Source organism: Vanessa tameamea, chromosome 8 (genome assembly GCF_037043105.1).
Source record: "Vanessa tameamea isolate UH-Manoa-2023 chromosome 8, ilVanTame1 primary haplotype, whole genome shotgun sequence".
NCBI classification, from domain to species: Eukaryota; Metazoa; Arthropoda; class Insecta; order Lepidoptera; family Nymphalidae; genus Vanessa; species Vanessa tameamea.
The window spans coordinates 3464579-3479854 of record NC_087316.1 but is presented as its reverse complement, the minus strand read 5'-3'; the positions used below and the strand labels follow the sequence as shown (position 1 = coordinate 3479854).

The window sequence follows — 15276 nt, the reverse complement described above, 5'->3', positions numbered from 1 at the left end:
TAAGGCGCCCTTCAAGTCTTCGTAAAGTGTCTTTAATGGATCGCAACGCTCAAGGCGAAAAGCTTTTATGTTGCTCAACAGATTTTTGTTGTCGCATAAATGTAAGAGTTTTTCATTGTGACACTTGTACTGAGGGGAAATATGTCGTATGCCACTTTCGCCATTGTTTCATTTGACTTGTGGCGTCAGGGGGAAATTAAAAGCTTAAGATGATAAAACTTGCTTAGTTTACAAGTTCTCATTCAAGTGAACAATTATATTTTTAGAATTTATTGTATATTTTATCGAAATATTTTTTAAAATTAAATATCATCTAATTTGTATGTTTGTGTATGTTTTGTAATAATGGTGTGTTGTGTTAATTGAATCAGAATAATTTGACAGTTTACATGGAACTTCGATACCAGATACATATCTTATTTCAAATAGTACATACACACGTGATATGTTTCCAAATTAATTACGAGTCGATATAACAATTTCTTAAGCATATTGTATTTTTCAACGTCATTCATGGCCATAGCGGGGTAAGTTCCACTTAGTTATAATAAATCACAATACAGTTACTGCAGTTAATGAAACGTCTCGTTAAGATCTGTGTGAATGTAATTAATAAAAGTAAGCTTATTTCTGTGGCGTGTCCCCGCCGTCTGCTCCTCCAACGCGGTGACAACTTGACGGGTGAATCGAGTCTTATGACTAGCGGACGTAATTTTCTAGCTCAGGTTACTGTCTGAGTGATGTCCCCCAAGAGAAACTAACAGTCCGTCTTGATTGCATTAAAGAAAGTATCGCATTAAAGATATCTGCGCCATGATCTAGAGATGTCTAAAATGATTGAATAGGATTTGTAGTTGATATTCTCATTTTATTCATTTTCATTAAGTAAAAAGCATATATAGAATAAATAATTTATATAAACATCCGAATATCGTTGGTATATTTACGTAGATACTTCTCCAAATAAGAAATAGTGAACCCATGATTTCTTTAGGTACTTTTCCCAGAAACACTATGGGTCTAGGTGTTGCGAAAAATACAACAAAACTGTCGTGTAGCGTAACGAGACTGCGGTGTAGGTGCCTAGATTTCAGTGGCTGCGGTCAGACGGCCGCCAGTCCGCGACTGCTCCACAATAACGTTTCGTAATTGCGTCGGAAGTGGGGAAGTGGAGAAATTGGATACTTTGTTTTCACCTCGCCCCCGTTCACCCCGCGTCTTCGTGAAGCCTTTCTAATTGCCAGCTTTGTGAGTAGTATGTAAACACGCCATTGTTGTAATGTCTGCTTGTTTTTCGATGGCAAATAAGATGTTCGTATTCTATTAGGCTTTGTATGTTTCGAAAATAGTTCAGTATAATTTTCATCGTTTAATACCACTTCTTTAATCCTTCACCGATACGCTTTAATAAGAAATTGTTTGTTGATTGATCTTGTGTAAATTAGAGTTTTCTAAAAAATGAGACTTGATTCTATATCTTTATCATAAACATCTTTAGTATAAATAGTTAAATTTTTTACACTAACGGACGTTACTTTAGTAATTGTATGCAGAGGTCGAAGACTTCGTTAATGTCTATTAATGTCTAATCCATTAAGTTTTCTGGAACTTGACATATGAATTCAGTGTCCAAATATCGAAGTTTTTTGGACTATATGAAGGCATTCATCTAAGAAGTTATCGTGACATGACGTGACTAAGCAACTCGTACGTGGTAAACAGCACAAATTAAATATTCAGTAATATTGTTAGGCGTGCAAATCTTAATACTAAGTCTTGTGTAATGCTCTCTGACCTTCTGTTATAACCGTCTTATATACTTATATATATATTACTTATAACGCATTTATGCGAATTGCGAGTAGGTTTAAATATTGAAGAGTTAGCTATAAATTATTTTTCTAAATTGTTGATACGAGAAGAATGCATGTGGGTCAATTCATATTTATTTTAATAATTAAAACGAACACCTACGGTAAATTTGTACTTCTACTTCAGTGGACACAAGGGGCTTATTGGATTATGAGTTTTAGCAGTTTAAACAGTCGGAGTTGATATTTAAACTGGGGCGGCCGGGCGGCGCTAATTCGCCTGGGGGCAGTCGGATTATTACTCGTCATTATACCAGCATTCCTGATTTCAATTTTATAACTCACTGTCTAAAGGTCAAATTTCATTGAAGCTCGAAAATGTTACGTCACATTCGCCAGGCATGCATCCTCTCATATAACGCTTTTAAACCGACATTGTTGGGTATCTTCCTTCCTGTTTTTTTTATACCACAGTGTGTGCTTACTTTTTTCCATTTTCTAATTTCTATTATACATATTTTATATCTGTGTTACCTGGAGCTGTAAATCCAAAAGACGCGGTACTGATGTCGAATAGTAGCAGTCTACAGTCTGGCTATGGTGATTGTTCCGATAACATTGTGTTTATAGATCGACCGATAGCCGAGGTACTTGTCAAGTTAACAGCGATTTAGATGGCATTGTGTCTGATTTCCAACATGAATTTTATCACTTCCGTATTGTTATTTTTTACTGACTGCTAAAATTTTAGTCAGCATCACCATCATCAGCTAACATTTGAATTATTTAAATCGATTAACGTATTGAAATGTTTAATGTTTAAATTTAAAAGTAGTTTGATTATAAAAATAGTTCTTTGCGTTAATTCACAGATTAAAGTCGAAAAGGCATATAAGCGTTAATTTGTTTCAAAGCAAAGTTCATGAATTATGACATGTTGACAGGCGACGGCTGGTCCATTAAGTTACAATGACTTACTTGTGTGTCGGATTAGTTTAACAGACGACGCATATTGTTTATGGCGAAATTTTAATTTAATAAATGCTAAATAGTTTGATGTTTTACTCTGATTAAATTATATTTATATAGATATATAATATTATCCCTTTCTATCTCTAAATGAATCTATTTTTAGACAAATTGCAAAACAGAAAATATTTGATATCTTATTGAAATACCAGACAAGATAAAAAATGTAACTAAACATTTTAATATCGGTTAGATATTAAAATAATGATTGCACGTTTCAGTTCTGGATGGAGTTGGGTCAAAACAGAGTACCTACTTTGGGTTAGGTGATTTAAATTCTTATATATTCATTACTGAAATAAAATACATTGACATTATTTGCAAACTCATGTCGAGAGGAAATTTAAACTTCAGTTAAATTAGAATCATTTTTTCTAGGTAAGGTTCTATGCCCCTGCGTATTTACGTTATGAAAATTTATGTTTGAAAAACTGATGTTTCTAAATCATTTATTCATGTCTGCTCTGGGACTGAGATCAAAACCAAATCCATGAAACAGACATATAAGCACTTAACATGTTTCCACAATTCTACAAGAAAACTTTCGCTTTATTTTAGTGATAGTTCAATTCCGGAATTTAAATATATATATAGGTACAGTTTGTTGACTGATGAATGAATACAACATAAATAATACGATTGATAATTATCCTTAAAAGGGCCGCTCTGTTCTGTAAATCTAATGTAAACTACTGAATGAAGTTCCTATAAATAAAGTTGACCATTGCCTGAATTTAAAAAGGTACACGAGAAAAAGCTATCAGCAAATTAATAAAAACCGTGTATTTTATTTCAACGGCTTTTATTCTTAAAGTTTCGAAAAATCTCAAAAAGTATGTTTGTAGGATTGCAATCCTTAAATGCTGAAAACAGCTCTAATGTTAATTTCTTGTTCGATCAGAAAAATCATATTCGTAGAATATTGACTATTTAATCTGACCTTATTACTTTGACAAAATTCAAAATTGAGTTAAAAAAATAATAATATGCAGACGAATTAATTTCATTGTGCGTATTTACAAATGGCCATAACTATTCGTGCGAATGTAAATAAAAAAATGTGCGGCGTCGGCAAACGTTTCTTATTGCCGAAGGTCATTCGCATTCAAAGAACGCTGCTACCAGTTCCTTAATCATTATCAAATAGGCATTAACTTTTCGAACGAAATTCTTTGACGATTCGATTTCAAGTTTACCTTGCGAATCGCCATTTATATGTTTCATTTAAACCCATAATAAATAAAGTATTCCTGAACTAGACTCTAGTTATGTAAGAATATTATAAAAAATGTTGGAGTTTGTATTCGTTGATTTTCATGCAAGAATAGGATCTAGGTATATTAATTAAAAAGTTAATTGTATATGATTATGTGAGTATATGATCGATGAAAAAGAGTAACTGCTGCTTTTTTATCAGATTCTCTCGGCTAATCTACTCCGAAACGGTGATAGCTTTACATTTAATTTATCTTTTAAAATAATGATCCAAAAGTATATGTACTTGAATAAAGTAGGTCTTAATTTTATAATAGTACCTCATATAAAAATTGCCATGTGTACGAGACAGTTTATATTTAGGTAATTTGACGCTCGATACATCAACACAAATTTTATTAAATTTGCGAGAGCGTAACAATAAAAATTCGATAGTTCTGCGGCTGCGCAGGTCGCGCTGACAATGGACACTACTTGGCAGAGCGTCCGGTGTCCACGACATCATGAGTTCCGACCTTGACTTTGTTCGTTACGATGCCGCGTTATCTGCCAACTTTCATTCATTTTACACGACCACCTGAATTAATATAAACATACTTCCTAGCATGTGATTTAGTAATTAATACGTTTTTGACTTGGATTCTTTTCAAATTTAATTTGTTGCAAAATGGATAGTCATCATATAAACGGTTGTAGTCAAATTATATATAACATTAGGCACACAAACTCTAGACAGTTTTAGTATCAAGAACATAGCACGTATTTCAAAAGAATAATGTGTGTAAAATATATATATACCTACCAATTTGAAAATGTAACCTAGATAAATGTTATGGATTTATGTAATAGTATTTTTTGACTATATGTAGTTTTTAATAAAACAAAAAATCTTAATTGGATGTAGTTTGTTTTGAAGTTTTTTAATTATCACAACGAGCTAGTGAATATTTCCACGATTGAGTCATTAACTCGAAAAGGAATTAAGTGTATTTATAGTCACAACATGTGCTAAGATGACTGCTGGATAAATACCAACCTGAATACATGAAATTGAATATAATAGTCCATTTAACAAAACGTTTACATGGTAATTACTGTACAAATTGTAAAATATTTTCTCGAAAGTATCACATAAAAGAGAATGTACTATTGATCATTAGACGGAGCTCCACTTGCTTAACAAGCCATGGCCCATGGCGGACTCATTAGCATCTTAAATATAACATTACGCCCTTTTCTAATTCATCAAAATAATTTAACGTATATCCTAAGGTGTTACATGAAGTTTACTATTTGTTTTTTGAAAATGAATATCTGAAAAAAAATGTTTTTAAGTTAATTCCACTCATTAAGCAAATCTTCTATTCGATTTTGTCCAATTTAAATGTTGGCACATTATTATAGTGTGAAAAGTCACAACTCATTCGTCTTCTAAAGATATGGTATCTTTGGAACACGAATGAGGCGGTTGCAATATTTTATTACCTTGTGTAAGAAGTTTTGTTCGTAGTTATTCAAATTATTACTCAATATATATATAAATATTTCTAAATACAAGAGCAAGTTGAAAGTAAGCGGTTTACGCTTTTTATTTTCTATAAAAGTATACGGAGTCGCGCTCCACATGACATGTCGGGCGCTGTTTGCAGACGGACCCAACGCTGACGGTGCTAGATGTATTTGCATAGTAAACAGGCGGCGACCGACGTCTATTCCTTACTTGAATATAGCTTTGTCTCATTGCATTTATATTTTGGTATGTAAAACGATCGACTTTTTCGCGCGACAATGCTGAATCTCATGAATATTTAGCGTATTTCGGTTGTGCAACGACCATAGACTGACCTTGACAGTTCTAATATTGGGGTATTGTTTGCGTTAGTGTGTAAAAGAGGGTGAGTCATGTTAAATCGTTATACAAATGAATTTTCTATGATGGTAACAGTAAATTCCTTTTTTAGATAATTGAAGTAATTTATCAAATATTATTATTCTGTATGGAAAGTAATGTTTGTTTAGTCAGCCCGCAGGTGATTATATAAAACAATAGGCACTAGTGATTATATTCAGTCGAGTGGTCTCACCGCTTGGCGGGAGGGTGCAACGCAATAAAAATGTATAGGGCTGTGCGGGAGGCGCGCTGTCGTGGTGTGCAGCCCTCGCTTTGACATCATTACAATTATTGCTGTATTGCCCCACCCCAGTCTTCTGCCGCAAAATAGTGAACGCGTGCTTCTGAAGTGAAGATTGTTTTTTGTCAAATCTATTTATATTTTATATTTTTTAGTAAATTAAATGTGAATATCGAATGCATTAGTTGTACGTTTCTTTAAAGTATATGCAAATCGCATAAATTTGATAACAAATTAATCTTGAATTAATAAAGTTCGATTTCATTTTACATATTCGAAATAGTTTTTACCGTAACAACTCACAAACGCAAGGAAAACACTAGTCATTGCCGAAACGATATTCGGGAATGCTGCACATTTTAATTTTATCTCGTCGTAAATTGTTTGTTGGATCGCGCCCAAGACGACACAGACTGTATCATCCAACACCCGGTTTCTGTACCACGTGGGTGGTCGGTTGTTTTCATATTAGATATGATAACATAATCTCATCGACGAATACTTAAAGACCCTACGTAAACACGTGTGCTGTATTCCATACCGTATTTGCTGGTTGCAAATTCGATGAGATCGACATGCTCGTTTCCTGATTACACTTTGTATAAAATAATACAGTTAAATAAAAACTTTTTGTAAGATTTCTGTATAAGCGATCGACAAGCATTATGTAATTTTTAAAAAATTCGAATCGCGACTGGTACGTTAATGTTAGTCGTTTTGGGGTATTGAGAATTTCTCGCGTACATGGGAAGTTTTTTTGTTTTTTATTCCAAAGTTTTCTTTATATGGCAGCCTTGTTATTCGAGAGTCCCACAAAGGATTTCTTTAATAATTATGCGACGGTTCCTTTGTCGAAGAAATATATCATTATCCGAATATATAAGCAAAGTTCAGATAATAGAAACTGTATTCACTGCCTTTCATTTCAGATCAACTTGATTCATAAGTTCTGAAACCTTTCAGATATTATATAATCTTTTTTTTTCTTATATTTGTACGATGGTTCTATTCACGTTAAATATATTTATGCCTCCGTTTACTAATATTTGTCCCGAAAATGATATGTTTCGTATGTGTCTGAAATTCAGATTAAACAGGTTTGCGGTAAGGTTAATGACATCATTCAATACATCCTCGCTATAGATACAAGTATGCAATGAGCAGGAAATTAGTATTCGGCAAAGCTTGTTATATCTTGTGATTTCTACCTTCGACGATCAGGTTCAGTTACTAATGTTAATACGTTCTAATTCATCTCAAGTAATTAGCTCTGATACGATCCAAAACAGCGAGAAGTCGGGAACTAATCGAACATGCCGCTTCGTTATCTTGACATCGAAATTGTCTAATTGGGTTTGCATAAACCGTGTTGCGGAATGCATTGCATAGTCATCATCATCATCGAATGATCAACGTATGAAAATATTTTACACTTAATTCCGTAATCTAATACAGCTTCACTTTTTCTTCATGTTTAGTTTATAAAATATTATTAAATTAATGTGACTTTCATATGCTGCTCTGAACATTTCTAAGGGAAAGTTTGGATTAACGGATAATAAATTATAATTACGCTGATCTTATAGAATAAAACGGCTTTCGTATGAACGATATTCAGAGTGATATTTATATATACCAAAGAATTATTAATATAATTTAAATATAACTATACCTTTTTCGTGATGATACAAACTCTATCGAACCAATTTACGATGGAGCCAAGTTTTGATATTGAAACGTAGACTAAGTAATAAGAATTCCATTATAGGAAGTAAGAAATATTGTGGTCACGATTGAACCGCGTATTGTAAATTATATAGCGACGAGATTATTGCTGTAAACTAAATACTATAACGGTGTTCCTGTTTATATACAAATTAGACAAAGTAGTATTATATGCAGTTGTATTAATTATTATTCTCGTTTGCTCGGGTATATTGAGGAAGTACTATTTCATGTAATTGTATCTTGCCATAGATAAACCTACATTTTAAAATGAGAATATAAACAAACCATTATTCATAATACTTCACATTTTCCATAGTTTAACGTTGCCAAATTGTCATAGGATCCAATTTAGAAATGCTATAAATGTTGGGATAAATTTTGTTTGTTCTGTCATGTTTGATATGAGAACTCGTGTTTGCGTTTCATCATTGTGATGGCACTGTAGTGGACGAGTTCGTTATAATTCAATAAAGTTCTAAAAGCTATGGTGACTTCTTTTTTTAAAACGATTTAGACATTACTTAATAAACAATACGGCGGCAAAATATATAATTTAAATACAGTTTTTTAAAATTTGATACGAATGAAATGAAAATTATTATTAGTTAAAATCGGCTTCTGTAATACTCATTTTGTTTATTCTTTTTTGTTGGAATATTAATAGATGTAACACAGATGCGGCTTCTGCAGCATCTGCATCAGATTTAATGTGACAACGAGCGACGTTTTCATGATTCGTGCAACGCACTTCCACAATTGACTCTATTTATAATTTTTTTTCTGGCCCAAGTTCATCGACCGCGTAATCTTCGTATATTCGGTCTCGGAAAAAGTTGTTACATATCAGTCTGCCGGCACTTGCAGCAATAAATTAATGAAAACTTTCTTTAAAAGCCTTACTCTTATCTAGATTAAACCTGCTTCAGGAACCAGACTAACTTTTAACTTTCACCCCTTTTAAAAGGGCCGAGAATTTTAATAAGCTTATGTGTTGATTTATATTATTTGTATTAAGGTATAAAGTACGCTTCAACTAGTGAGTAGGTAGTAATTAAACATGATTTTAGCAATGATTTATTATCTGTTATTAGAAAAAATGTTTTCCGATGTTTTGTACTATTGCACATAATTTTAGAACCAAGATCGATTACTCATATTACGATCTAGACAGATCACGTGTATCTTAAAAGAAATTTGCGGGTTCGAACCCGGGCAAGCATCACATAATTATAATTAATCTCGTGCTCGGAGATGAAAGAAAATCGTAACGAAATCTGCATCTGTTGAATTCTGCCATATATCCTCCAACTCACATTGAAGGAGCGTGGTGGTATACGGTCCAAACATTAGTCTCGAGAGAAGAAGGCATTAAGAGGCTGTTAGTTTACATAATTTGTAGCTTATAGTATTAATAATGAAATGTATCCGATACTTTTTACTATGACTAGATCTGTTACTATGTTTTAATAAATATCGCACGCATGAGTAATGATCCGTAATTGGAGACAGAAAGGCTATCGCTGTAATATAAAGACTTCGTGACATCCGTCATCTAACTGTATTTAACGATAGGTAGGTAAGTTTTAGTGTTCAATTACAATAATTATGTCGCATGTTTTTTTTATATACTCGTATGCTTGCAATTGTTGTGATATTTGATAACCCTATCATTTTTAACAGAGGTTGATGTTTGATGGGAGTTTTCTTGCAGATATTTAACAATAATCATTAACGTAACGCCTTGTGTACATGCAAATTTAGATTTTTGCAATCGTGAGTCATATCGTTTCTATAATGGTATCGAGGCTTATCGGGAGTGGAGGTGAGGAGAGAGCAAGTGCTCATTGAGATTCAGCACGACGTGGACCAAACTTTGCCTTATCCGGCTACTTCGTAATGTCTCTATTGTTTGCAAGAATGGTTAATCCACGAATATTTTGTGACATATTGTCGTTCGTTAGGCTGTCGCAATGAAATCTTAAAATTTTGCAAATATTTTGGAATTGCAATTTCTTAATGAATTCTGATTACTATTTATGGTCATTTGGTAAAATTAGCATTTAGGTACGATGTGCCTTTTGTCAAGTTATTAAGGTATCAATAATGACTAAAATAATAACGCCCACACGTTTGAAATAATGATACTTTTAATGTTTTGTGAATGTGACCATTAAGGCCTGCTTTGTATTATTTTTTAATGAGAATTGCATTGACAATCTTGGCAGACGGTTGTTGCGTCAGATTTACGGTAATTTCACGGCTGGTGCGTTTTGACGGTTCCTTGTGGTGGAAAAGTGAAGTGCGAAGTTTCGGCGAGTCGGCGCGGTAGAGCGTGGCCGCCCGGGGTCGTCGCCTCCTCGCCGCCTCGCCTCGCAACGACTCACCATCGGCCAGCGTGCTGCAAGCTCGCGAGTCTATGATAATGTAGTGGGGATCGATCGCTGATAATTCTCTCCAGTTTGTTTCCAATTTGACTTATCTTATCTAGAGCTCTTATTGGCTACATATAATTGGCATATTATTATTATTTTTTAAATCATAACGATTTTATTAAACCTTAAGTTGTGTTATACGAAAAGACCTTTACGTTTTTATTAATGGTAATCATAATGTTACTAACTACTAACTACTGTAGGTACTAACGAAGATTAATATTTATTGTTTATAACTGTATGATTAATATTAGTAACAGTTAACCACTACAGTTTTAAAACATCACCAAACTTATCATAAATAAAGTTTACACAATTACTTAGTAAATAGTGATGATATTAACAAATGAATGTCTATTTGTTTGGCAAAGATCTCCCTATCTGTAAAGTGTAAAGGACAAATATGAAGAGTTTCGTTCACTATATTAATTTACCACCATGAAATATTCAATGAAGGTAAACTAATTTTCTTTTCCTGTGGGTTTTCTCTGTCCTATGTGTTTGGATATAAGATAGTTTATGATATTGGAGAACTTTTAAAGTCTAAATAAATTATACCGTTTCAAACAAAGTGTTCTTTAGCCTTGCCAATTTTATGCGACTTTTATTCGTCATCGCCCGTTCAAAGATCTAATTTAAAATATCTGAGTAATGAAATCACTGAAAAGGCGTAAAGATTTATAGTGACAAACTGTAAATATGTATGGGAGGTTTGTCATTGGGTATGGATTCTGGAGGTTTATGCGAATGGCCACGAATGGCGAGTGGCAACATCTGGAGGGCGCACTGTGCGAACAACGGAGGGGGGGTGCGCGGGGTGCGTTCGGGCTCCGGGCTGCAGTGCCACCGCGCGTCAGTCCCCCAGACACCGGCCGCGCGAACGGCCACCGCGAACTGCACGCATCGCGCGAAACCCGCGACCCTTCGGTACTCTGTGCCACTAGCTTCGTGCCCAGTGCAGTGATCCCTGACCGCCCGCCTAGCACCAGCGGCGCTCGCACACTTCGTGACATACATGTGAGTCTACAAGTTACAAGTCTTCGCTCCTCCCACGCGCCGAGTCTCGTCGCGCCGGCCGGCCGGCCGGCGTTTCGCCTAACCTATCCTTTTGGTGTAGTACTGAAAACAAAGGGAATTGTGATCGGTGTAAGCATAAGCACTTGAAAAATTACTACGTGATTAGGAAATTATATCAATTTCTTAATTATCACAATCGTGTTACTCTGTATAGCTGAAATCTAGAGCTATGACGTATGCAACGTGAGGAATGGTAGTAACTATTTTATATGAATTAATTAGTTATAGTGATTTAGATATTAAGTTGCAAAGCTGTATCGCGTTTTAAGGTGATGAGGTAATTAATATTTTTATTAAAAATGTTCGTTTTGTTAATGTCGAGAAACTACGGATAACGTATCATGGTGGATTGCGATCATTGTTCTATCCATTAGATTAATTAAAAGACTGGGCGGCGGGTGATGGTGCGCGATCACGCGAGTGAGCGGCGACAGCGGCGCGGGCGGCGGCCGCCAGGTCTTCGAACCTGCACCGTGGAAATGGGATTACTGCGCGATGGCCTTAAATGCTATTTTGCACTCGTTCTAGTCCATAGTAAATTGCGCTCGATGTAATCTACGGTGGATTCCTTTTACTCGTTTAAAAAACGGCATCTTTTTTTCACGACCACAAATCGATGCCTATTTAACAGCTTTAGTTACGTTTATAATGGCTTAGAATTAGAATTGACCACATACTTGTTAACAACATTTAAAGGATATTCATATATATTTGGCTAAATTGATAAATAAAAAAAAAAATCTATGCACAATGTATTGAAAGTGTTTGTAGCAGCCAGAGATGAAGAGACAGGGCTATGATGTAAATGAAGTTTGAATACCACTTCTTCATTTTCATTTAATATAAAATTAAACAAAAATAAGGTTTATAAATCATAGCTGAAAACTGCAGACAGTAATATAATTAATTATCTGTGGACATAAAATAAAAACGAATATCATAGAGTTAGATATTTAAATTATTCAATTATTTAAAGTAAAACTTTCTCATTATAAAGTCAGATTAAATGTAACATGAAACTTTTATTATCGGAAGGGTTGTACCGTTACGTTAATCAACTCCGTGCATACTATCTTGTGAGCGAATCACATATATATTATTTTTGAACTAAATATTTTTGTCATTCAATTAACATTATATAACTTTAAGACCAGACCAACCCTAAGCTAAGTTTTTGGATAACGCAAACAATAGTATGACATATGTAAATAAGTCTACATTTTTATTCGAAGTCGCTTTCGCATTATCTAGAACACATAACACGATATTTCAAGCTCAAGTTAAAATACACTTACAAGAAATTTATAAATATGTAGAATCAGAATAACAAACATCCACAGGTTCTATTGTGTTAAACTAGACAAGACTGATGTGTTACATCATTTAACTGTCACAGCTCGCATCCGAGTTATCGCCTTGTTGATGTTTTTAGTGGCCGAAAAGTGTCACAGTTGTGTCAGTGAGCATTCATCAGCATCGATTGATTTGACGCCTTACCTGCTTCGACATTTCAAATATGACCTGCTTTATAAGTTGCTTACTAGTAATATCTTTTTTTCTTTTGCGTATTACAAAATATGTTCTATTTTTAAAGTATTCGACGCCAATTGCTACATAGATATTGTATTAGTGTATTGAAGATGAGTCGATAGGCTATGCGGGAAACAAATTCTTAGTCACCGATGAATCAAACCTTCCATCTTAGCACGTTAATATATAAGCGTAGCTTCTGAGAAACTAACAAAGAGAGCACAATACACGTTTGAAGTTTCCCTCGTCTCGTTCTGCAATCATGAAATATATAATGTGTATTTAAACTGCACCATCTGCAGTCATTGTTTTGGCTATCTCTACGTTCCGATCTAGCGCATTTAAAACATGGCGTCTGTGTGCCAGATTTCCCAGGTTATTACCGTTGCTACCGTCATTATATACAATTGTGGAATATTCTTAAGATACAACGTTGATGGAACGATAGGATACAATTCGGTGGGTGTCGAGCAGCGGCGCGTGTGCGGCGCGGGCGGCCAGCAGCCGACGGCGACGCCGAGTTGAGAAATCGGACGGATTGACGGTCCCGCTACTCACCGCTACGGTACTTAGTTTAAGTCGTTGTTGCTGTTCTCTTAATGCATTTTGTTATACTACCGCGCTCAATTAATCTGTGACTTTCTTAGAAATTTCATTTTCTGAAATTCGCACATTAGTAATAATAATTAAATAAAGTATTCTTTAATTGTTTTAACATAATGATCTAAAAACATGGGTTTAATACATTTTTATGTGCATCATACAATACTTTCGTTACAATTGGAATGTTTAATACATAACATTTAGATACATATACCATGATCTCTAATCGCAGAGTTATATTTATATATTATTTATCTTTAATATTCTTCTTATTTGCGAGATGGTAAATCCTTCGTGTCAAAACTAGTAATATTTGATAGGCTTCAAAAGTGCGTCATAACTTAAGTGTCTGACCACATGATATCAAATGTTGATATCAAACACGTGTGCTACCAATATGATATCGATCTATGTGAGATCGTAAGTTATATGTTTTAGGGTAGGTTTTGTTTTGTTGTGGCGGCGGAATGACGTCATAGCCAGCTGTAGGGCGGGTAACGTCACGTCGGGCAGGGGCGACGACCCCAACTGCCCTAAGCGCCCGGTGGCCGTCGCGTTCTGCCTTCCTCTAATATCATGAATAACTTACATTATGAGCTGTATAGCTTGCCGACCTGGGGCAACCTGCGCTGAAACATGCTGAATTTTAGTCATTGTCTGCATAAAGCGAATAATGGCTGCATTTTCAACCTTCATAATATATTCTATTACCTGCAAGGTATTGTATAGAATATTAAGCACGGCTTTGATTTCATCGTATATATATATTATGTGGTTTTGAATACCTAAAGTTAAAGCATAAATGTTTAACATTGACACAGGTTATATCTATCCATTAATGTCACGTACGCGTGTACGCACACATTTCCGTTTCGTCCCCTATACTTTTTTCGCCCTCGACGAATGTGATATTTCTCTTGGGACTTCTAGTACTGTTTATAGGTATAGTTCTGTATTACTGAATCTAGTCTATATATTCCGGTCGCAATATTTTATCTCACCGGACGCCTATTCATTGTAACACCTTTCACTCGAACACAAAACGGATTACAGTATACCCATGATACGCTCATTCTATGAAATTATCCATGGTTATCGTTTGAATTTATTGAGATCCGCGATAGATTTTTAATAGCGTTACGATTATCACGTTCATCTAAATTTCTCCGATCACCACATGTAGTCGTTTGAGCGTGCAAGTGCTGGTCAGTTTGCAAGTAGAGAATAATATTATTATTACATTTTAATCTCTATGTAGACAGATTTAAGGAGGTAAATGCTTTCTTTAAATCTTACGCGACGGTCTGCCGTATGCGCGGCTCGGCTTTGCTTTCCAGCGTCACGCGAGCTCATCCACGCCCCACATCCATACAACATGATAAATACCATATTCATAAAATAACGTGTACTTATAATTAAGATGCTTTCGTTTTAAAAACGTTTTCACTAGATCAACATAATTTTTATTTTGATTTGCATAATAAGCAGAAGAGAGTAATTACAGTCAAACTTGTAAAGATTATACTATCGTCGGTGCCGTTTTATAACGATCATACAATGTTTATTTATCTGTGTTTTTCTGGTGAATAGAAATTAATTGTTTAAAGTTGTAATTAAAACGTTGAATAACAAAATAGTTAGTTGTAACTTTATCAGAATACTTTATTTAACAAACTACGATTATAATAAAGGAAGAGGAGAAGGATAAAGGGACAGTTT

At 34.6% G+C, this 15276-nt stretch overlaps 1 protein-coding gene across 2 annotated transcripts in view; it reads left to right on the top strand.

Moving 5' to 3' along the window:
* Nucleotides 1-15276, top strand: part of LOC113399827 (titin-like) — a 77553-nt gene that overhangs the window by 25309 nt on the left and 36968 nt on the right. The window lies entirely within an intron of this gene.